The sequence below is a fragment of the Gobius niger genome (genome assembly GCF_951799975.1).
Source record: "Gobius niger genome assembly, chromosome: 24".
Taxonomy (NCBI): domain Eukaryota; kingdom Metazoa; phylum Chordata; class Actinopteri; order Gobiiformes; family Gobiidae; genus Gobius; species Gobius niger.
Genome location: NC_136875.1, coordinates 3,434,869 through 3,459,665, shown reverse-complemented (window position 1 = coordinate 3,459,665; position 24,797 = coordinate 3,434,869). Strand labels below are relative to the sequence as shown.

Genomic DNA, 24,797 nt, shown 5'->3' with positions numbered 1-24,797 from the left:
CTGGAGAGCAGAACCAACAGTGGGAAGCCAAACCAAAACCACATCACCTGGTCATTGATTTACAGGAAATTGCACTGTTGCAGTACCTGGATGACAGAGAACCGACAGTATCTTTTTTTTATAAATAAATGGTAAGTCTTTATTCATGTGTTGTGTTTTTCCTTTTGGTGGACAGTTCGTAGCGGTGATGTAGTAAAGACGTGTTAAACTGAAGAATGTTTTTGTTGTATGTGTCACCTGTCTCCGCCCTTTACATCAGAGGCAGCACAAATGAACGGCTGAAAGGCCCAAACAATGTTTATTGTTCACTGTGGAAGGAAAGCAGTGTACTGACGATCATTTTATGACTCACTTTTGTTGCCACAAATAGAACTGTTTGCTTTTTATATCTAATGTGAATTGGCCGTGTCTCTCTCGGGCAGGGGTCCTGAATTAAAGGTCCAGAACATAAAGGAGAGCAGTGTTACACAGTGTGCCTTTAAAGGAGCTATATCATGCTATTTTAGCCATTCCAAAGTTAAGTATAGGCATGTATATGATATATTGTACCTCTACCATGATGGAGCACTCGTTTTTGTGATAAATATAAGTGTTTTCTGGAGGTATTTTTCGAACCCGGAAGACAAAACGCTTCGATTCAGTTAACTCCGCCCCCTCTCTCCGCTCATACAACTTTACCGTAATATAAATAGACAACAATAAGTCTTTCTTGACTTGCGTAAGGCCTTTGATACAGTAAATCATGAACTACTGATAGATAAGTTAACACATTTCTCCATAAGCACAAGTACAATAAAATGGATTCAATCTTACTTCAGTGCAAGGCAACAGTGTGTATCAGTAAATAATGTATCATCTCCCTTACGAGCATGCACTATGGGAGTGCCGCAGGGTTCTATATTAGGGCCCTTGCTGTTTTCTCTTTATATTAATGACTTTCCATCTGTTTGTATAAATGCCAAAATGATAATGTATGCTGATGACACTGTGGTGTATATTCATGGGAAAACTGTTAAAGAGGTTACCCAAAAGTTAACCGAGGAAATGAAAAACATTTCTATTTGGTTGAAAAACTCTCATTTAACCTTGAATATTGACAAAACGGTTTCTATGTTTTTCACAAATCGCTCTAAATCCTCACTATGTGAGACTGGACCAAAAATCACCATTGAAGGTCAGGAAATCTCAAATGTAGACCAAATTAAATATTTAGGAGTCATTCTGGACCCAAATTTAAATTTAAAAAAACATAAAAAAATTAACCAATACGTTGAAATTTAACATAGCGAATTTTAGATATATCAGAAACTCTTTGACTATAGATGCTTCTAATCTTTATCTAAATGCGATGATAATCCCGCACTTTCGCTACTGCATGACGAGTTGGTCGCAGGCCTGTAAAACAGCATTAAAGCCCCTGGAGTCATTGTACAAAAGTTCTCTGAAAGTTCATGACAAAAAATCTCGCTTATATCATCACTGTCATATTCTTAAAAAACATAGTATATTAAGTTTTGAAAACATAATCATATATTCAAATCTCTGTCTGTTGTTCAAGATAATTAATGGTACTGCAGCTCCTCCATTAAAAAAGTTTATTTCACTGAGCTCAGAAATTTCATCTCGAGCCACTCGGTCGACTGTTGGGGGCGAGTGTAAGATGCCCCAGTGTAAATCCGCAGCTCCGCTTTCTCCAGTGTGGCCATCAAACAGTGGAATATGTTGCCAACAGAGCTGACCACATGTGTAAATTTTAACACTTTTTCACACCAGGCTAAAAAATGGCTTATTTTAAAAGAAACTTGTTCCCATAATGTCCTGTAATTGGTGTGTATGCAAGAGCGTGAAATCTAATGCTTTGAATGAATGAAGTGTGTGTTGATTTTAATGCTGTTTTTGGGGAAATGTATTATTCTGTATTAGTATTTTTATGACTTTGTTGACATCAGTCTGCCCAGGGACTACAGGTGGAAATTAGCACAAGTGCTATAACCTGGTACAATGCATCTCTCCCTTTGAGGTTAATGTATATTGTACACTGTCCCTGTTCAAATAAATAGAAAGAAGAAGAAGAAGTTACTTCATGATGCAGTTATACAGAGTTGACATCTGCAACACAGCTTCATAAATGGCTAACACACATGCTAATGCTAACACACATGCTAATATGCTAACACACACATGCTAACATGCAAACACACAAGCTAACCCGCGTTTGGATTGACTCACCCTCTGCTCCATCGCTGTTTACATTATGGGACTTGCGTTGGTTATAAAAGTTAATCCACTTTGGTTCAGGCGAGGGTTTAACCAAACATCCATCAGTGACAGTCACAGGAAAACAATATTCGCTGAATCCCGGAGAAAAAAACAGCTTCTGAGAGAGCGGCCTCTCCTTGAAAAAGGTTGAATAAACTCCCACCTCCTGAAACGGCACATTGTCATTGTGTCCTTGGGCAAGACACTTCACCCACATTGCCCCCAGTGTCTGCGTGCATTGGTGTATGAATGAGAGTATGAATGGGTGAGTGGATCCTTGCTGTGAAGCACTTTGAGTGCCTAATGTAGGTGGAAAAGCGCTATATAAGTTGAGACCATTTAAACTCCTCGTCCTCGTAGCCAAACGCGCTTCTTTTTCTCCGTGACATGATCGTTAGTTAAGAATAAAGAACAGGTGTGTCCAGTTATAACGAGCTCCATCTTCAGCTGCAGCGCAAACATGACTGATCTCTTCAGACACTCAGGGATGTGTTGGTTTTGCCTCAGCTGACCTGGAAGCACCTCGGGCACATCCTTTTTATTTCTTTAATTTATTTTTTTCCCCCTTTTTTTTCTCTTTGTTTCTCTCTTACGACAGAAATAATGAAAAAGCTGTTTTACAAATTAAAATCAGGCTGTAAGACATTACATTACAGACGTCGAGCACTTCTGTTCCGCTGTGACGACACAACTGAACACTCAGTCGTTCACCAGGAGAGGGCGGAGCCTCAGAGAGCAGGATTCAGGAGGATTACTGAGAGCTGCGTGAATGAAGCCACAAACCACTCTGGGGGTGTTTTTGATAAGGAAATAGCATAACAACATGGCTAAAAGCTCCAAAAAGTCGATTTTGCATGATATAAGACCTTTAAATAAGTAAGTCTGCATCCTTCCCCTCGCTCTCTCTCCTTCCCAAGGCAGCGTGTGAAAGATGCCCTGGAACAAAAGAAATGAATAAATGCACAAGGTGCGAAGGGAGCCAGCACAGAAGAGGTCTGTGAAAGTGTGGAGTGAAGAGGCTGAAGAGTGACTTAAAGGATGTTTCCAGACCACAGACTGGAACATGATCTGCAGCTCTCATGGAGATGACATCGACGGCCTGACCCACTGCATCACAGACTACATCAACTTCTCTGTGGAAAACACTGTACCAACCCGGAAGGTGCGGTGTTTCTCCAACAACCACCCCTGGGTGACCCCTGAACTTTAAGCCCTCCTGAACCAAAAGAAAAGGGCTTTCAACTCAGGGGACAGAGAGGAGCAGAGGAGAGTCCAGCATGAACTCCAGTGGAGGATCAGGAAGGCCAAGAAGGACTATGGCGAGAAGCTGGAGCAGAAGCTGGAGCAGAAGCTGGCGTAGGGCAACGCACGGGACGTGTGGAGGGGACTGAAGAACATCTCCGGTTTTGGACAGAGTGCCAGAGGGACAGCTGATGGAGACCAGCGCGGGGCGGATGAATTCAACAAACATTTCAACCGGTTTGATTCTTCCCCCACTCCCTCCTCTTCACACGTCTCCAGCCCATTGGACACTGCCCCCCTCCCCCGACCACCTTCACCTGCCTCCAGCCCCCCTGCACCCACGTCTCCAGCCCCCACCATACGGACTTCCTCTAGCACCTGCCCCACCCCCGGCAGTCCACCCCCACACCAGTCCCCCCCTCACTCCCCCCTCTCCATCACACCGGACCAGGTGAGGAGAGAGCTGAGGCGACTGAAGCGGGGGAAAGCTGCAGGACCAGATGGCATCAGTCCCAGGCTGCTGAGGACCTGCGCAGACCAGCTCTCCGAGGTCCTCTGCCACATCTACAACCTGAGCCTCAGCCTGGAGAAGGTCCCCGTCCTGTGGAAGACCTCCTGTCTGATCCCGGTTCCTAAAACAGCGCACGCCAGGGAACCAGCCCACTACAGACCAGTCGCCCTGACCTCCCACCTGATGAAGACGATGGAGCGGCTCATCCTCACCCACCTCCACTCTGTGGTGAGCCCCACCCTCGACCTGCTGCAGTTTGCCTACAGACCCAACATCGGAGTAGAGGACGCTGTCATCTACCTGTCGGAGCGGGCGCTCACGCACCTGGAGCACGGCGGGAACGCTGTGAGGGTCATGTTCTTTGACTTCTCCAGTGCCTTCAACACCATCAGGCCGGCGCTGCTGCGGGGGAAGCTGGAGGACGCGGGAGTGGATGAACATCTCACCGCATGGACCATCGACTACCTCACGGACCGACCACAGTATGTGCGGCTGCGCAGCTGTGAGTCTGAGGTGGTCGTCTGCAGCACCGGGGCCCCTCAGGGCACCGTCCTCTCACCGTTTCTCTTCACCATCTACACATCGGACTTCACATACAACACGGACAGCTGTCATCTCCAGAAGTTCTCCGACGACTCCGCCATCGTGGGCTGTGTGTCTAAGGGGAACGACCTGGAGTACCGGTCAGTCATCCTAGACTGAGCGCAACCACCTGTGCTTGAACATCAGTAAGACGAAGGAGATGGTGATCGACTTCACGAGGAAGCCACTACCGCACACACCGCTGAACATCCAGGGGGAGGACATTGAGGAGGTGGACAGTTTCAAGAACCTGGGTGTTCACCTCAACAATAAACTGGACTGGTCCCACAACACCAACTCCCTGTAAAAGAAGGGCCAAAGTCGCCTCCACCTTCTGAGGAGACTGAGGTCCTTCTGAGGAGACTGAGGTCGTTCGGAGTGAGCAGGCCTCTGCTCAGGACTTTTTATGACTCTGTGGAGCCTCTGCTCTCCACTACGCTGCCGTGTGCTGGGCCCCGGGCCACACAGAGCGGGACAAGAACAGACTGAACAAGCTGGTCAGGAGGGCCAGCTCCGTCCTGGGCTGCCCCCTGGACTCTGTGGAGGAGGTGAGGGACAGGAGGGTGTTAGCCAAGCTCACCTCCATCACGGGACTGTAGAAGAGCTGAGCAGCTCTCTCAGTGGCAGACTGAGACACCCTCAGTGCAGGACGGAGCGCTACCGCAAAGCCTTCATCCCCACTGCTGTCAGACTGTACAATAAGACTGTAAAGTAACATGTGCAATAATCTCTGTATCAGCTGCACTTTATTAACTCTGAGTGATCTTCTTGAACGCCGACTGTAACAAGTGAATTTCTCCTTTGTTAGATCAATAAAGGATTATCTTATCTTATCTTTTAGGACTGTGAGCTCGTCTTCTCCTGTAGAAAGGAGCTGTTTCAGGTCCTTTCCAGAGCAGTACAGGCTGGTATCATCCGCATATAATACACATTTTACGTTTTCCAAAGCTTCACAAACATCATTCATATACATTAAAAACAATTTTGGACCCAAAATAGAGCCTTGTGGGACCCCATGTGTAATTTTTTTTTTTTCAGAGTTGACATTGTGTATATGTACATATTGGTATCTGTTGCTGAGATAACTTTCCAGCCAGGCATATGCAGGTCCCCTGACACCGAACCTTTCAATCTTTTTTAAAAGTCTTGTCTGGTCTATGGCGTCAAAGGCCTTGCTCAGATCGATAAAAACACCCACTGCATATTCACTATTGTCTATTGCTGTGGCCAAGTCTTCCACAAGAGCCATGATTGCTGTTGTAGTCGATCGGTTTGATGGAAAACCGTATTGATGTTCACTTAACAAACTGTATTTGTCAACAAATGTGTCGAGCCTATTTGCAAATAACTTTTCCAAAATCTTGGAGAATTGCGGCAGAAGCGAGATAGGTCTGTGGTTTTCAAATATATGTTTATCTCCATTTTTATGTATTGGAACTACTTTTGCAGTTTTCATTTCTCTTGGGAAGGTGCCAGTAAGAAAGGACTGGTTGCAAATGAACATAAAAGGTTTTACCACATAATGAATCATTTCTTTTACTTACATCATATCAATGTTAGAGCCTTTTATTCTTGAATTGTTTTAACTGTTTCTATAATTTCATTTTCTCTTATGAAAAGTGAGTTTAGATTTTGTTTTGAACTGTTTCAATTTAATCTTTGTGTGTCTTTAGGTTCTAAAATGTTGTTAGCTAATGTAGTTCCAACATCAGTGAAAACAATATGTGGGGCATTTGCAATTTCCTTCTTATTTTCTATGATTTGATTGTCATTGACAAAAAATGAGGCAAATTAAATGTTTTCCTGCCCTTCTTAATGATTTCATTTAGTATTTTCCAGGTCCCTTGGGTGTCATTTCTGTGTTGTTCCAATCATTTGTGATAATAGTACCTCTTATTTGATCGAATTATGCTTGTCAACTTACTTTTATATGACTTGTATCTATTTTCAGTTTCTATAGTTCTATGTTTTAAATATAATCTATACAAATGATTTTTCTTTTTACATGCTTTGACAATACCATTTGTAAACCATGGCTTATTGGTGCCGTTTTATGGTTGGCCTTGCACGTTTTAAGAGGACAATGCTTGTCAGTTTCATGAAAAATGGACAGAAAGGTGTTATATGCAATGAAGCCGACTTCACTGCACAAAATACATTATTTTAAAAAGAGGGAAAAGCAGAACACATTTACAAAATAATAAATACATGTTTATTGTGAATAATGAATAAATACAATCAAATGAATAAATAGCACATCCACAGAATTGACCTCAGCACAGAGTTCTCCCTCTCAGGCTTCACTGATAATTCACACTTTGATAAATAAAGTTTTTGTACATGAGTTCTTACTGCCTGCAGTAGAAAATTATTAAGATCGAAGTAAAGAATAGATCAAATGAACTTCGTACTGCTGAATAAATACTATGACGTTAACAAATACTTCAAGTATATATATCAGTATATATATTTATATATATAAAAATAATAACAACAACATTACTTAGTTAAAACAAAATCATCAGGATCAGTCCCAGCAGAGAATGAAGCAAACCCATTCTCACCAAAGACACCGCTGACGAGGCTGCAGTAGTTGTAGTAGTTGGGGCTACTGTAGTAGTAGTTGGGGCTGCAGTAGTTGTAGTAGTTGGGGCTACTGTAGTAGTAGTTGGGGCTGCAGTAGTTGTAGTAGTTGGGGCTACTGTAGTCGTAGTAGTAGTAGTTGGGGCTGCAGTAGTTGTAGTAGTAGTTGCGGCTGCAGTAGTGGTAGTAGTAGTTGGGGCTACAGTCGTGGTAGTAGTACTAGTTGCGGCTGCAGTAGTTGTAGTAGTAGTTGCGGCTACTGTAGTTGTAGTAGTTGGGGCTGCAGTAGTTGTGGCTACTGTAGTTGTAGTAGTAGTTGGGGCTACTGCAGTTGTAGTAGTTGGGGCTACTGTAGTTATAGTAGTATTTGGGGCTACTGTAGTTGTAGTAGTTGGGGCTACTGTAGTTGTAGTAGTAGTTGGGGCTGCAGTAGTTGTAGTAGTTGGGGCTGCAGTAGTGGTAGTAGTTGGGGCTGCAGTAGTGGTAGTAGTTGGGGCTGCAGTAGTTGTAGTAGTTGGGGCTGCAGTAGTGGTAGTAGTTGGGGTTGCAGTAGTGGTAGTAGTTGCGGCTGCAGTAGTGGTAGTAGTTGGGGCTACAGTAGTTGTAGTAGTTGGGGCTGCAGTAGTGGTAGTAGTTGCGGCTGCAGTAGTGGTAGTAGTTGGGGCTGCAGTAGTGGTAGTAGTTGGGGCTACAGTAGTTGTAGTAGTTGGGGCTGCAGTAGTAGTAGTAGTTGGGGCTACTGTAGTCGTAGTAGTAGTAGTTGGGGCTGCAGTAGTTGTAGTAGTAGTTGCGGCTGCAGTAGTGGTAGTAGTAGTTGGGGCTACAGTCGTGGTAGTAGTACTAGTTGCGGCTGCAGTAGTTGTAGTAGTAGTTGCGGCTACTGTAGTTGTAGTAGTTGGGGCTGCAGTAGTTGTGGCTACTGTAGTTGTAGTAGTAGTTGGGGCTACTGTAGTTGTAGTAGTTGGGGCTACTGTAGTTATAGTAGTATTTGGGGCTACTGTAGTTGTAGTAGTTGGGGCTACTGTAGTTGTAGTAGTAGTTGGGGCTGCAGTAGTTGTAGTAGTTGGGGCTGCAGTAGTGGTAGTAGTTGGGGCTGCAGTAGTGGTAGTAGTTGGGGCTGCAGTAGTTGTAGTAGTTGGGGCTACAGTAGTTGTAGTAGTTGGGGCTGCAGTAGTTGTAGTAGTTGCGGCTACAGTAGTTGTAGTAGTTGGGGCTGCAGTAGTTGTAGTAGTTGGGGCTACAGTAGTTGTAGTAGTTGGGGCTGCAGTAGTTGTAGTAGTTGCGGCTACAGTAGTTGTAGTAGTTGGGGCTACAGTAGTTGTAGTAGTTGGGGCTGCATTAGTAGTAGTTGGGGCTGCTGTAGTTGTAGTAGTTGGGGCTACAGTAGTTGTAGTAGTTGGGGCTGCAGTAGTTGTAGTAGTTGGGGCTACAGTAGTTGTAGTAGTTGGGGCTGCAGTAGTTGTAGTAGTTGCGGCTACAGTAGTTGTAGTAGTTGGGGCTACAGTAGTTGTAGTAGTTGGGGCTGCATTAGTAGTAGTTGGGGCTGCTGTAGTTGTAGTAGTTGGGGCTACAGTAGTTGTAGTAGTTGGGGCTGCAGTAGTGGTAGTAGTTGCGGCTGCAGTAGTGGTAGTAGTTGGGGCTACAGTAGTTGTAGTAGTTGGGGCTGCAGTAGTGGTAGTAGTTGGGGCTGCAGTAGTGGTAGTAGTTGGGGCTACAGTAGTTGTAGTAGTTGGGGCTGCAGTAGTAGTAGTAGTTGGGGCTGCAGTAGTGGTAGTAGTTGGGGCTGCAGTTGTAATAGTAGTTGGGGCTGCTGAAGTTGTAGTTGTTGCGGCTGCAGTAGTTGTAGTAGTTGGGGCTGCAGTAGTGGTAGTAGTTGCGGCTGCAGTAGTTGTAGTAGTTGGGGCTGCAGTAGTTGTAGTAGTAGTTGGGGCTGCAGTAGTTGTAGTTGTTGCGGCTGCAGTAGTTGTAGTAGTTGGGGCTGCAGTAGTTGTAGTAGTTGGGGCTGCAGTAGTGGTAGTAGTTGCGGCTGCAGTAGTTGTAGTAGTTGGGGCTGCAGTAGTTGTAGTAGTTGGGGCTGCAGTAGTTGTAGTAGTTGGGGCTGCAGTAGTTGTAGTAGTAGTTGGGGCTGCAGTAGTTGCAGTAGTTGGGGCTGCTGTAGTAGTAGTAGTTGGGGCTGTTGTAGTAGTAGTAGTTGGGGCTGTTGTAGTAGTAGTAGTTGGGGCTACTGTAGTTGTAGTAGTTGGGGCTGCAGTAGTTGTAGTAGTAGTTGGGGCTGCAGTAGTTGTAGTAGTTGGGGCTACTGTAGTTGTAGTAGTTGGGGCTACTGTAGTTGTAGTAGTAGTTGGGGCTGCTGTAGTTGTAGTAGTTGGGGCTGCAGTAGTTGTAGTAGTAGTTGGGGCTGCAGTAGTTGTAGTAGTTGGGGCTGCTGTAGTAGTAGTAGTTGGGGCTGTTGTAGTAGTAGTAGTTGGGGCTGCAGTAGTAGTAGTAGTTGGGGCTGCAGTAGTTGTAGTAGTAGTTGGGGCTGTTGTAGTAGTAGTAGTTGGGGCTACTGTAGTTGTAGTAGCAGTTGGGGCTGCAGTAGTTGTAGTAGTTGGGGCTGCAGTAGTTGTAGTAGTTGGGGCTACTGTAGTTGTAGTAGTAGTTGGGGCTACTGTAGTTGTAGTAGTTGGGGCTACTGTAGTTGTAGTAGTAGTTGGGGCTGCAGTAGTTGTAGTAGTTGGGGCTGCAGTAGTTGTAGTAGTTGGGGCTGCAGTAGTTGTAGTAGTTGGGGCTGCTGTAGTTGTAGTAGTTGGGGCTACTGTAGTTGTAGTAGTAGTTGGGGTAGCTGTAGTAGTAGTAGTTGGGGCTGCAGTAGTAGTAGTTGGGGCTGCAGTAGTAGTAGTAGGAGCTGCAGTAGTAGTAGTTGGGGCTGCAGAAGTTGTAGTAGTTGGGGGTGCAGTAGTAGTAGTTGGAGCTGCAGTAGTAGTAGTAGGAGCTGCAGTAGTAGTAGTTGGGGCTGCAGAAGTTGTAGTAGTTGGGGGTGCAGTAGTAGTAGTTGGAGCTGCAGTAGTAGTAGTAGGAGCTGCAGTAGTAGTAGTTGGGGCTGCAGTAGTTGTAGTAGTAGTTGGAGCTGCAGTAGTAGTAGTTGGGGCTGCAGTAGTAGTAGTAGCGGCTGCAGTAGTAGTAGTAGTAGTAGTAGGGGCTGCAGTAGTAGTAGTAGTTGGGGCTGCAGTAGTAGTAGTAGTAGGGGCTGCAGTAGTAGTAGTAGTAGGGGCTGCAGTAGTAGTCTGTGTACTGCAGGTCGGTGTACCTTGGATGGAGCCGATAGTCGCTAACAGAGGGGAGCTGGATAAAGATCCAGCAACATCACACAGACTAGTGGAGGCACAGCCAAGAGCCGGGACTGGGGAGGTCTGTCCTGTAGGTATTACTGCAAACAACAACATGATAATGTTACTATGAGAAATGTCCCTGCAGGTGTTCACCAGGTTAACATGTGGCACAAAAACAATGGTCTAGAATTTCACATAAAAAAAGAAAAACAGTAAAAAACTGGAATGTGTTACAATGAGAGCTCTGCTCTTCTGACCCTACAGGTGTCCAGCTCTGGGCCTTGTGTAGAACTTACTTGAGGATGTGAAGCATTTGTCCTCCAGAGTGTTACAGGTGACTTTTAAGGTGCATGAGTTGGTCAGAGGGTTACAGCTGTCGCACTGCAGAGAGCCGGAAGCAGAGGGCGCAGGAACTGACACAGAAGAGACAAAAGTAGAGTCAAAACCAAGTGTTACCAAACCTAAAAACAATCCTGGTGAAACCGCTCACTCACCGACTGCGTCGGCAGAGTTACAGTCGTCTGTGTTGCAGCATTCAGCTCTGGCCAAAACACTTGCAGTTCCCACGTCCAGTGAATAGTCCTGGGACCCCAATGCACAGAAACTGTTGGTGTCACAGCTTTTTATTTTCTGAGTGGAAACACCGGGTGTTGGACTGACTGTGGTCGCTGTGGGTAATTCAAAGACAAGGAAGAGTTAGCTCCTCCTTCTGGGTGCTTTCATTAAACATATTTTTAAGTATATTTTTGAAAATGTAAAATATCTTACTCTGAATGATGATAGAGACACAGTTGGATACTCCGATGGAGCAGGTGTCCGAAGTCGTGCCTGCACATGTTGGATCAGTTGAGTCCGTACAAGTTCTACAAGAGAGTCCGACAACTGCAAGAGACAAAAGCAGGTCACACCAAAGGAACCAGGACGGGAAAATAAAGTTAAGAGTATTAGTTGATATTTACCAGAGTTGATGGAGAGGGCCACAGTTAAGGCCAGAGGAAAGAGCAGCTTCAGTGCAGTCTTCATGGTCAGAGTCTTCACTTGGCTTCAGTATGTCCTCTGTGTATTCGCTGGTGGATGCTGCTCTGTCTCTTCTCTGACTCCTTTTAAAGTGGATGTGATGTTGGGAGGCACCGCTGTGATGACGATAGTTCTGTTCATGTTTGGAGAATGCATCACACCCTTTTTTTCGTCACACCAAACAATAAGAACACAGATTAAACCAGTTCTTTCAGCAGCATTCACAATAACTACTTGCGTTTGTGAGTTCTCGACAAACACAGTGTGCCCATGTGACATCACTAACTTTTCCTATATTGTTGTTTTCTTGATACAAATGTTGTCAAAGCACCTCAAAGATTTTAGCCACTAAATCAACACTCGTTCTCTCTACAAACATTCTTCAGACGTCACAAACTGTTTTATCATGAAAAGGAGTGAGTGGGACAGGTTTAATGCCAACTAAAGGAGGAGTTATTGTCCGAATCCCCGTGGTATGTTTTTGGTCTCCATCTGAGATGCCTTGGGCTTGATTTGAAAACAAACCCTCAGACATGCTGCTTAATGAAAGCTGAAAAGTGGAAATTATAACTTGCTCAAGTACCGTAGCGTGGGAGGGCATGTCACCAAAGAGTGAGGTGTAGGACTGAAGCAGAGCCAGAACATCTCCACGCTGTTCTTCACTGAAATAGGACAGGTTGGTGAGTTGCTGAACAACACAAGGTTCCACATCATCCTCAACTGACATCTGGAGAGCAGAACCAACAGTGGGAAGCCAAACCAAAACCACATCACCTGGTCATTGATTTACAGGAAATTGCACTGTTGCAGTACCTGGATGACAGAGAACCGACTGTATCCTTTTTTTTTAAATAAATGGTAAGTCTTTATTCATGTGTTGTGTTTTTCCTTTTGGTGGACAGTTCGTAGCGGTGATGTAGTAAAGACGTGTTAAACTGAAGAATGTTTTTGTTGTATGTGTCACCTGTCTCCGCCCTTTACATCAGAGGCAGCACAAATGAACGGCTGAAAGGCCCAAACAATGTTTATTATTCACTGTGGAAGGAAAGCAGTGTACTGACGATCATTTGATGACTCACTTTTGTTGCCACAAATAGAACTGTTTGCTTTTTATATCTAATGTGAATTGGCCGTGTCTCTCTCGGGCAGGGGTCCTGAATTAAAGGTCCAGAACATAAAGGAGAGCAGTGTTACACAGTGTGCCTTTAAATAAGTAAGTCTGCATCCTTCCCCTCGCTCTCTCTCCTTCCCTAGGCAGCGTGTAAAAGATGCCCTGCAGCAAAATAAATGAATGAATGCACAAATGTCAATGAAATCACAAAGGCTTTTCATAAGTGGTTTCTTCAGACTGTACTTAAGAGTCCCCTGAAGAGGTGAGCCCAGCTTACCCTGTAATAACAAACATGACATCTGTGTCCTTAGGGGATGTTTCATAAAACTGCTTCATGAACTTGTCAAACCGGTCAAGGAACACCACAACACTAACGGCGTCCAGTGGGTGTCGCCAAAGCACAAGCAGGAGCTGAGAGAACAGGCTGGAGATGTGGAATCTGGGGGTTACAGTGAGTGGGATGCTGTTCATGATGTTTCAGCCCCTTAGTCTGAGAACACAGCCCAAAGGTGGAACATCTGAAGAGCACTTCACAGTCTGGCCGAGAGCCTCTCCCAGATTTCACTTGTGTGAGATCCGGTGATGGTGGAGGTCCATGGAGTCTTTTCTATATAACACAAGAACATTTGATGTTTTTCAAATACTGACTAAAAATCAAAAACTTCTTTCATTGTTTATTTAACCATGTACTGGTTAGTTTGCGTATTTTTCAAGAATTGATGAGAAAACATGAATCATTTGAAAATGGTCCATGGCCTGATATTTGTTCAACAGGTTCATGAAGTTTAATGCCAGGTTGGTGATGACATTATTTGTTAAAATGTGTATCTTCAAATTGTGTATTTAATCAAGGTGATGGAACTGAAGTCATTGACGACCATTAACAAGTTACTACGTACCTCCATCACAGACGCAAACTTAGTAGTAGTAGTAGTAGTTTTTTCGGTCACTTCATTCCTTTAAACGTTAAACAAACATTTCCAATTATTTGTGTACAACACGACCGAAAGGGTTTAGGCTGAAGTGAAAACTTATTACGCCGAACCCAGTTTACAGACTTCCACGAGAAAAAAACCCACAAGCATTTATAATGAACAATATCAAGTGTCAAACAGAAGAGAAATAAGCATGTATCTAGAATTAATAACATACATTTCAATATTCCAACAAATATCTATATATACATTTGTTTTATGTTAATTTATTTGAAACTAAATCATGTCATCATTTTTTTCATTTGTTTTTCTTTATTCATCCTAAGCTTATATATTCTTGAATTTTAGTAGCTTCAAACAACTTTTTGAAAGCTTTGACTGTTTGGGACTGTTTTAGGTATGGAAGTATGAGGGAGTCATACAGTAATAGAAGAGATTTTTTATCGAGTACAGTTTTCATTTTGCCAATTACAGCAATGTTTTTTGCTAATTTTGTTTTTACTATACTTATATGCAATTTCCATTCAAGTTTTCCGTCAATTTTGCATGAACTGGTTCAACATCATTTATTTTTAGAGTTGTATGATCCCTGACTTTTCTATTTCCAAAGATAATATATTTTGTTTTACTTAGATTCATTGAGAGTTTGTTTAGATCAAACCATTGTTTTAGGACTGTGAGCTCGTCTTCTCCTGTAGAAAGGAGCTGTTTCAGGTCCTTTCCAGAGCAGTACAGGCTGGTATCATCCGCATATAATACACATTTTACGTTTTACAAAGCTTCACAAACATCATTCATATACATTAAAAACAATTTTGGACCCAAAATAGAGCCTTGTGGGACCCCATGTGTAATAGTTTTTTTATTAAGAGATGACATTGTGTATATGTACATATTGGTATCTGTTGCTGAGATAACTTTCCAGCCAGGCATATGCAGGTCCCCTGACACCGAACCTTTCAATCTTTTTTAAAAGTCTTGTATGGTCTATGGCGTCAAAGGCCTTGCTCAGATCGATCAAAACACCCACTGCATATTCACTATTGTCTATTGCTGTGGCCAAATCTTCCACAAGAGCCGATTGATCGAAAACCGTATTAATGTTCACTTAACTTAACTGGTGCTGTTTCACCATGTATTCTTTTATGTCAAATGCATAATTCTCAAAAGTCAACTAAAATTACATAATACATTATCAAATGTAAATTGCATTACACATTGTAGAATGAATAAAGAGACCAGAATCCCATGGCAATATGCTATTCCTTTCAAAATCTTGTATTTTGCAATATATAAAGTCATTGCATCGACACTTTACATAGTGAATTGCCATTAGAACTTTTGGAATAGAAAATTACATGTCAAAATAGGATATAACATTATACTTTGCCAAATACAATTACAAAATGTATACTAAAATAACCTAATGCATAGCCATTTGACAAATGAATAGACAATTGAATTAAGGTGCCTATAGTCTTCCATATGAAAAGCCTTTGTGATTTCATTTACATTTGTGCATTCATTCATTTATTTTGCTGCAGGGCATCTTTTACACGCTGCCTTGGGAAGGAGAGAGAGCGAGGGGAAGGATGCAGACTTACTTATTTAAAGGCACACTGTGTAACACTGCTATCCCTCATGTTCTGGACCTTTAATTCAGGACCCCTGCCCGAGACAGACACGGCCAATTCACATTAGATATAAAAAGCAAACAGTTCTATTTGTGGCAACAAAAGTGAGTCATAAAATGATCGTCAGTACACTGCTTTCCTTCCACAGTAAACAATAAACACTGTTTGGGCCTTTCAGCCGTTCATTTGTGCTGCCTCTGATGTAAAGGGCGGAGACAGGTGACACATACAACAAAAACATTCTTCAGTTTAACACGTCTTTACTACATCACCGCTACGAACTGTCCACCAAAAGGAAAAACACAACACATGAATAAAGACTTACCATTTATTTAAAAAAAAAAAAGGATACTGTCGGTTCTCTGTCATCCAGGTACTGCAACAGTGCAATTTCCTGTAAATCAATGAACAGGTGATGTGGTTTTGGTTTGGCTTCCCACTGTTGGTTCTGCTCTCCAGATGTCAGTTGAGGATGATGTGGAACCTTGTGTTGTTCAGCAACTCACCAACCTGTCCTATTTCAGTGAAGAACAGCGTGGAGATGTTCTGGCTCTGCTTCAGTCCTACACCTCACTCTTTGGTGACATGCCCTCCCACACTATGGTACTTGAGCAAGTTATAATTTCCACTTTTCAGCTTTCATTAAGCAGCATGCCTGAGGATTTGTTTTCAAATCAAGCCCAAGGCATCTCAGATGGAGACCAAAAACATACCACGGGGATTCGGACAATAACCCCTCCTTTAGTTGGCATTAAACCTGTCCCACTCACTCCTTTTCATGATAAAACAGTTTGTGACGTCTGAAGAATGTTTGTAGAGAGAACGAGTGTTGATTTAGTGGCTAAAATCTTTGGGGGTGCTTTGACAACATTTGTATCAAGAAAACAACAATATAGGAAAAGTTAAGGCCTATTCATACTCCACAAGACGCGAGAACTTTGTTCTCGCACCCAGAGCTGCGAGAACAAAATGACGTCATTTTATTCTCGCAGCTCCTGTTCGGCAGGTCTGGCTGACGCATCAGCTCAGCAGAACTTTGTTCGGCAGGGCTGCGAGAACTCTGGCTGTGATTGGCTGGATTTTTAGTGGGCGGGGTTATTTTAGCGGAAGCGGGAAGCGAGAATCCAATGTTTACGTCCTGAAACCGGTGCGGAAAACGGAGACAACATGGATAGTTTTGCGGCACCGCTCGCGGCAGTAAAATACTTCGTTGAAGGATTACAAGGACACGCACATGTAAAGACGTCCTGGGGAGAAACACGCGGACGTTTTGGGCGAGGACGAAGAGGAAACAGATGAGCCTGGCGCTGCCTGCGTAAAAGAGGCGAGTGATAAAGAAAAAAAAAAGTGGTTCAGGTTCGTGTACGGAGGGAGACCAGGCTTGTACATCATAGACCTTTTCATCAAACACCGGGAAACATCACCAACATGTTCAGTGAAGGTTCTTGGATGGACAAAACCTGTACTGAGCTACACAGACGTGAAACTATTAGATATTATAAGACTTGTTCTTCTCCTCTGCTCCGTTTCATTCAGACCGTGTTGGCTTGGCGGTTTTATTTATTGTGATTGCACAACATCACTTTTGAATGAAATAAATAAAATGAAATGAAATGAAACAACATGGTTTTACTGAGTGACACGGAGGTAAGCTTTTAACGTGAACGTTTTTTAACATAATAAACCAGCGGGAGACGTGGCTAAACATGATGTCAATCTTCAACATGTTTTTAATATCGTGACTGATACATTTTATAATAGTTTGAAGTCAAATGGCTCGTTTTATTTCGGTCATTCCTTGTTTGTTTTGGATGCGGAAAAAGGGGGCGTGGCAGTTCGGCAGCAACACGTCTTGTGGAGTATGAAATGTCAGAGCCCAGACGAACTTTGTTCTTGTTCTTTTTGCCTCAAGAACAAGAACAAAGTTCTCGCGTCTTGTGGAGTATGCAGAGGCCTTTAGTGATGTCACATGGGCACACTGTGTTTGTCGAGAACTCACTAACGCAAGTAGTTATTGTGAATGCTGCTGAAAGAACTGGTTTAATCTGTGTTCTTATTGTTTGGTGTGACGAAAAAAAGGGTGTGATGCATTCTCGAAACATGAACAGAACTATCGTCATCACAGCGGTGCCTCCCAACATCACATCCACTTTAAAAGGAGTCAGAGAAGAGACAGAGCAGCATCCACCAGCGAATACACAGAGGACATACTGAAGCCAAGTGAAGACTCTGACCATGAAGACTGCACTGAAGCTGCTCTTTCCTCTGGCCTTAACTGTGGCCCTCTCCATCAACTCTGGTAAATATCAACTAATACTCTTAACTTTATTTTCCCGTCCTGGTTCCTTTGGTGTGACCTGCTTTTGTCTCTTGCAGTTGTCGGACTCTCTTGTAGGACTTGTACGGATCCAACATGTGCAGGCACGACTTTGGACACCTGCTCCATCGGAGTATCCAACTGTGTCTCTATCATCATTCAGAGTAAGATATTTTACATTTTCAAAAATATACTTAAAAATATGTTTAATGAAAGCACCCAGAAGGAGGAGCTAACTCTTCCTTGTCTTTGAATTACCCACAGCGACCACAGTCAGTCCAACACCCGGTGTTTCCACTCAGAAAATAAAAAGCTGTGACACCAACAATTTCTGTGCATTGGGGTCCCAGGACTATTCACTGGACGTGGGAACTGCAAATGTTTTGGCCAGAGCTGAATGCTGCAACACAGACGACTGTAACTCTGCCGACGCAGTCGGTGAGTGAGCGGTTTCACCAGGATTGTTTTTAGGTTTGGTAACACTTGGTTTTGACTCTACTTTTGTCTCTTCTGTGTCAGTTCCTGCGGCCTCTGCTTCCGGCTCTCTGCAGTGCGACAGCTGTGACCCTCTGACCAACTCATGCACCTCAACAGTCACCTGTAACAGTCTGGAGGACAAATGCTTCACATCCTCAAGTAAGTTCTACACAAGGCCCAGAGCTGGACACCTGTAGGGTCAGAAGAGCAGAGCTCTCATTGTAACACATTCCAGTTTTTTACTGTTTTCTTTTTTTATGTTCATTTCGAGACAATTTGTTTTTGTGCCACATGTTAACCTGGTGAACACCTGCAGGGACATTTCTCATAGTAACATTATCATGTTGTTGTTTGCAGTAATACTTACAGGACAGACCTCCCCAGTCCCGGCTCTTGGCTGTGCCTCCACTAGTCTGTGTGATGTTGCTGGATCTTTATCCAGCTCCCCTCTGTTAGCGACTATCGGCTCCATCCAAGGTACACCGACCTGCAGTACACAGACTACTACTGCAGCCCCAACTACTACTACTACTGCAGCCGCTACTACTACTACTGCAGCCGCTACTACTACTACTGCAGCCCCAACTACTACTACTGCAGCCGCTACTACTACTACTGCAGCCCCAACTACTACTACAACTACAGTAGCCCCAACTACTACTACAACTACAGCAGCCCCAACTACTACTACAACTACAGTAGCCCCAACTACTACTACAACTACTGCAGCCCCAACTACTTCTACAACTACAGTAGCCCCAACTACTACCACAACTGCAGCCTCAACTACTACTACAACTACTGCAGCCCCAACTACTACTACAACTACTGCAGCCCCAACTACTACTACAACTACTGCAGCCTCAACTACTACTACAACTACTGCAGCCCCAACTACTACTACAACTACTGCAGCCCCAACTACTACTACAACTACTGCAGCCCCAACTACTTCTACAACTACAGTAGCCCCAACTACTACCACAACTGCAGCCTCAACTACTACTACAACTACTGCAGCCCCAACTACTACTACAACTACTGCAGCCCCAACTACTACTACTACTACTGCAGCCCCAACTACTACTACAACTACAGTAGCCCCAACTACTACTACAACTACAGCAGCCCCAACTACTACTACAACTACTGCAGCCCCAACTACTACAACTACTGCAGCCTCGTCAGCGGTGTCTTTGGTGAGAATGGGTTTGCTTCATTCTCTGCTGGGACTGATCCTGATGATTTTGTTTTAACTAAGTAATGTTGTTATTATTTTTATGTATATGAATATATATACTGCCTTGAAGTATTTGTTAAAGTCATAGTATTTATTCAGCAGTACGAAGTTCATTTGATCTATTCTTTACTTCGATCTTAATAATTTTCTACTGCAGGCAGTAAGAACTCATGTACAAAAACTGTATTTATCAAAGTGTGAATTATCAGTGAAGCCTGAGAGGGAGAACTCTGTGCTGAGGTCAATTCTGTGGATGTGCTATTTATTCATTTGATTGTATTTATTCATTATTCACAATAAACATGTATTTATTATTTTGTAAATGTGTTCTGCTTTTCCCTCTTTTTAAAATAATGTATTTTGTGCAGTGAAGTCGGCTTCATTGCATATAACACCTTTCTGTCCATTTTTCATGAAACTGACAAGCATTGTCCTCTTAAAACGTGCAAGGCCAACCATAAAACGGCACCAATAAGCCATGGTTTACAAATGGTATTGTCAAAGCATGTAAAAAGAAAATCATTTGTATAGATTATATTTAAAACATAGAACTACAGAAACTGAAAATAGATACAAGTCATATAAAAGTAAGTTGACAAGTATAATTCCATCAAATAAGAGGTACTATTATCACAAATGATTGGAACAACACAGAAATGACACCCAAGGGACCTGGAAAATACTAAATGAAATAATTAAGAAGGGCAGGAAAACATTTAATTTGCCTCATTTTTTTGTGACAATGACAATCAAATCATAGAAAATAAGGAAATTGCAAATGCCCCAAATATTTTTTTTACTGATGTTGGAACTACATTAGCTAACAACATTTTAGAACCTAAAGACACACAAAGATTAAATTGATTAAATCTAAACTCACTTTTCATGAGAGAAAATGAAATTATAGAAACAGTTAAAACAATTCAAGAATAAAAGGCTCTAACATTGATATGATGTAAGTAAAAGAAATGATTCATTATGTGGTAAAACCTTTTATGTTCATTTGCAATCAGTCCTTTCTTACTGGCACCTTCCCAAGAGAAATGAAAACTGCAAAAGTAGTTCCAATACATAAAAATGGAGATAAACATATATTTGAAAACTACAGACCTATCTCGCTTCTGCCGCAATTCTCCAAGATTTTGGAAAAGTTATTTGCAAATATAATAGCAAGGCCTTTGACGCCATAGACCATACAAGACTTTTAAAAAAGATTGAAAGGTTCGGTGTCAGGGGACCTGCATATGCCTGGCTGGAAAGTTATCTCAGCAACAGATACCAATATGTACATATACACAATGTCAACTCTGAAAAAAAACTGATTACACATGGGGTCCCACAAGGCTCTATTTTGGGTCCAAAATTGTTTTTAATGTATATGAATGATGTTTGTGAAGCTTTGGAAAACGTAAAATGTGTATTATATGCGGATGATACCAGCCTGTACTGCTCTGGAAAGGACCTGAAAAAGCTCCTTTCTACAGGAGAAGACGAGCCCACTGTCCTAAAACAATGGTTTGATCTAAACAAACTCTCAATGAATCTAAGTAAAACTAAATATATTATCTTTGGAAATAGAAAAGTCAGGGATCATAAAACTCTAAAAATAAATGATATTGAACCAGTTCATGCAAAATTGACGGAAAACTTGAATTGAAATTTCATATAAGTATATTAAAAACAAAATTAACAAAAAACATTGCTGTAACTGTCAAAATGAAAACTGTACTCGATAAAAAATCTCTTCTATTACTGTATCACTCCCTCATACTTCCATACCTAAATGATGGCCTGGAAATATAGGGAAACAATTATAAATCCAATACTCATCCTATTTTCCAACTCCAAAAAAGGCAATCAGAATTATCACTAAAGCAGATTTCTATGCATTTTTTTTTGTTTAATTTATTTATTCATTCATTCACCTCAGACATAGACACAGTCACTGTAGACATTGAATAAAACAAAGAACATAAATAATATAACAATACCAAAATCACAATTATCTTTATCTTTCACATAAAGATAATTCCGAAGACAAGACAAGACAAAGACAAAGACAAGACAAACAAACACAAAGACAAGACATACAAGACATACAAGTCCTTGACATATTTTTCATAAATTCCATATTATTTTTTACATTATATTTTACATTATATGTACACTAGCTGAGACCCGGCCTTCGGCCGGGCCTCGCTAGTCTCCACATTTGATATTCAGAGATTGTGAGTGATTACAAAGAAATGTCCAACCCGTCACACAGTTCAGCTGTAGACCAGTGACCCATTCCAAAAACTATGGCCACTACAAATGAGTAAAGAATGAAGGCTCAAAAAAATTTCAAACAAACTGCAATTGGAGTGTTTGATGCACCCGTGCTCCTCTCTTATAAAGTACGACAATATTTTCGCTAAACTCGGGGAACAGGATTCAAGAGACAGTGGAATAATTATGGATACATTTCATGGGTTCAGCTCTAACGGTTTGGTTCACGGTGCAGGACCGGTGGTTTGGTGCATCTCGGTAGTGTACAATAAAAAAAAAAATTAGTAGGTTTTGAACTGAAATAGCCTAATGATCGTTGTCAGACAGTATTTATAACCTTACAATAAAATTGGCAATGCTTTCAAAGCTGCTTTAGAATAAAATGTACCTCTGGGCTCACAATACGTGAAAGCAAAATAGAAAACAAATGGTACAGCAGCAAAGTAAAAAAAAAAAGAAAAAAAACTACGCAGTGCAGGCCATGCGCGCTTTAAGTGGTTTCATTTTCGCTTTTACTCACACGGAGGATAAATCAGTCGGAGCAGCGCGTTTGATTAGAGGCTCGTGTTTGAGCAGGTTTTGGGCACGCACGCACACACACACACACACACACACACACACACACACACGCCCACACACGCACACATCGCCCTGTTTGGATGCACGCGCACACATACATACACACGCACACGAACACACACACACATCGCCCTGTTTGGATGCGCGCACACGCACGGCAGTCAGATCTCGTCCACTCGCGTTTGTGTGACAGCGGGTTGTCCTCGGACAGCAGCACCGCGGTCCATATGGACCTGTGGCCAATGACCGCGGCCGGTGGGACCGTCACGTGGGGGCCGGCCGCGGATGTACCACGCACACACTCAGTACTGTCGCCAGGAGTACTGTCGCCAGGCTTCCTGGTGTTCCCAAACAGTCTCCCATCCCAGTCCTAACCAGGCACTTCCCTGCTTAGCTTCAAAGTCGGTATGGGAAATAAACATGGCGGCGCCCAGGCGGCGGCCATTGAGATTGCGTTTTCTATAATAGATGATTACATTATATTTTACATCATATTGTATATTTCACAGTGGCTCTCAAAGAATGGGCACTCCACCAGTCTTCCTTTGTTCTGTTCATCCTTATACACATTTTTATCTTGTTTGGAGTGTTTGTTGGGATGGTAGTACTGGGGCAGCTGGTTTGTTGCAGGTTGCAGGTTTGATTTTAAAACCCACACCCGTCCCACTAGCGCTTCAAAGTTTGAGAACCACTGAATAAACATGATAAGACATTAATTACATTGAGTACATTAGGAAAATCAAAATGTTAGTACACGTCAGTCCCATAACATCCCATTTTATTTTTGTTTATTGCTATAATCTTTTCGATTATATACTGTTGATGTATTTTATTTCTTAAGTGTGCTAGACAAAGATCTGCCTTGGATTTACACTTAAAAATAACAATTTTACCAACTAGAACAATTGTGTTGATTAAGTCTGTTGGACTGTTTTCTAGTACCCCCAGTATTATGTTAAATATATGACCCAGAGTATTCCACTTAGCACTTGTAAAATAAAGTGAACAGTATTATTATTGCATGACAAGTTATTTCTCCTTCAGTGATGTGTTTCTCCTCGTCACAGCTCGTACGTCAACCCTGTAATTATGCAACATATAAATACAAATATAGTCACTCTCTTTGTTGTTTTGTTATTCTTAGGTGTATCTTGTGCCCAAAGCGGTGAGTCATGTTCAGTGCGTTAGTTCAGGTGTGTGTGAATGTTAATCTAAAATTAGAATTCATGTGAATTTTTTGTTTTGTTTTTTAAACCCAACTGCTGGGTCAATGTTGGGTCATTTCAGTAAACAGTAAATCACAGATGTTTGAGCTCAACTGTCAGCGGCCATTACTGCTCCTCCACCTCCTCCACAGAAACTGGTCATAAAGGTATACATGTTTTTAATGTATTACTTTGTCATTCAGACTGAGAACTGAGACTTGGTTTTGGCTTTGTGTTTCCCTAACCCCTTGTTAGCTTCAATTCTAGAAGAGAAAGGGTTAAAGTCACGTCTCTGAAAAAAATGATTCAACACAACTAATGACAGAGGACATTAGTTTTTTTTTCCGTGTTGGTACTACAAGTATAGACTGGAATAATGAGGGCTAAAGTTAGCTAAAATAATTGGTTATGATATACTATACGTTACCCAGGTAGCAATGTATCTCTGGCCCAGAGTCGGGCCGTCATCGGTTGAATCAATATTTGCGACTCCTCCTAAATATGATGGCCCAGTATCGGCTGAACTACAGTCACGTGACTCTCACTTATTATGGCGGCTGAGAATCGGCTGAGCCGTCGGTCCAGCACTGGCACAAAAACCTAAACCCGCATGTTAGACTAAAAAAGGCGCTGAAAACACTGTTTCAATTACATTTATTTAAATATCGACAATTGAACAATGTTGCAATAATTAAGGTGAAGTAACATACACCAAAAAAAAACATAAGTAAACATGAGTAAACGGATACAAAGTTGCCTGTGTGATACTGCATATCCCCAAATACAATTCAGAGTAAGTACACTTTAAAAACAATATAAATATATTTAAGGGGAGACACTACAGGCAAAACTCATCCAAATTGGTCTCTGAACATATAAGCTTTCACCCGAAAACAGAAAATATGCCTAATCTTCACAATAACATGTTTAAATATTGCGCTGATTCAATGTTCCCCCATAGACTTATATGGGAGAATGCAATTTCAAGGGCCTTTTTCTCAAAACACATTTTTCTGTCATTGTGGCGACACTATGTCCACGTCAGTCGGACCTAAAGACTTCACAATTTCCAGCCTTGGACTGAACAATATTTGGAAGATTTTTTCAGAGGGAATTTTTATAATCTAATCCCTTAAGCCCCATTTATTGAGTTTTGAATGTCAAAAAATAAGGCGAAAATTAATTTTTACAACATTTTCCACAAAAAACCCCAGCTTATTTTAAAACTAAATAAGAAATCCAAAATCCCCTCCAAAAAAGTCCTAGTAACTAATTTATCAATAAAATGAAAACATAAATTTGAATGTAGCTCTATCCATTATTCAGATTTCGTCGCCGAAAAGATGGGAAATTTGGGGCATTTTTAGGCATAAAACACCTTGTTCTTATATGAAAAGATAAAATGACAGAAAACTTGCAATGTATTTTTTTCTCACATTTATGCCAGTGATCGACAGCAACAGTTTCAAATTGATATCTGTAAATATACATTTTTTCCCTATTCACTTGCAGTGTCTCGCCTGAAG

The 24,797-nt window shown here is 42.1% G+C and overlaps 1 long non-coding RNA gene across 1 annotated transcript in view; it reads left to right on the top strand.

Annotated features, from left to right (window-relative positions):
• The first annotated feature begins 622 nt into the window (after window positions 1-622).
• LOC306982338 overlaps window positions 623-24,797 on the top strand; it is a 342,720-nt gene continuing 318,545 nt past the window's right edge. Inside the window, exon 1 of the long non-coding RNA XR_013794191.1 lies at window positions 623-702. This is a non-coding gene — a long non-coding RNA (uncharacterized lncRNA). The remainder of the gene's footprint in view (window positions 703-24,797) is intronic.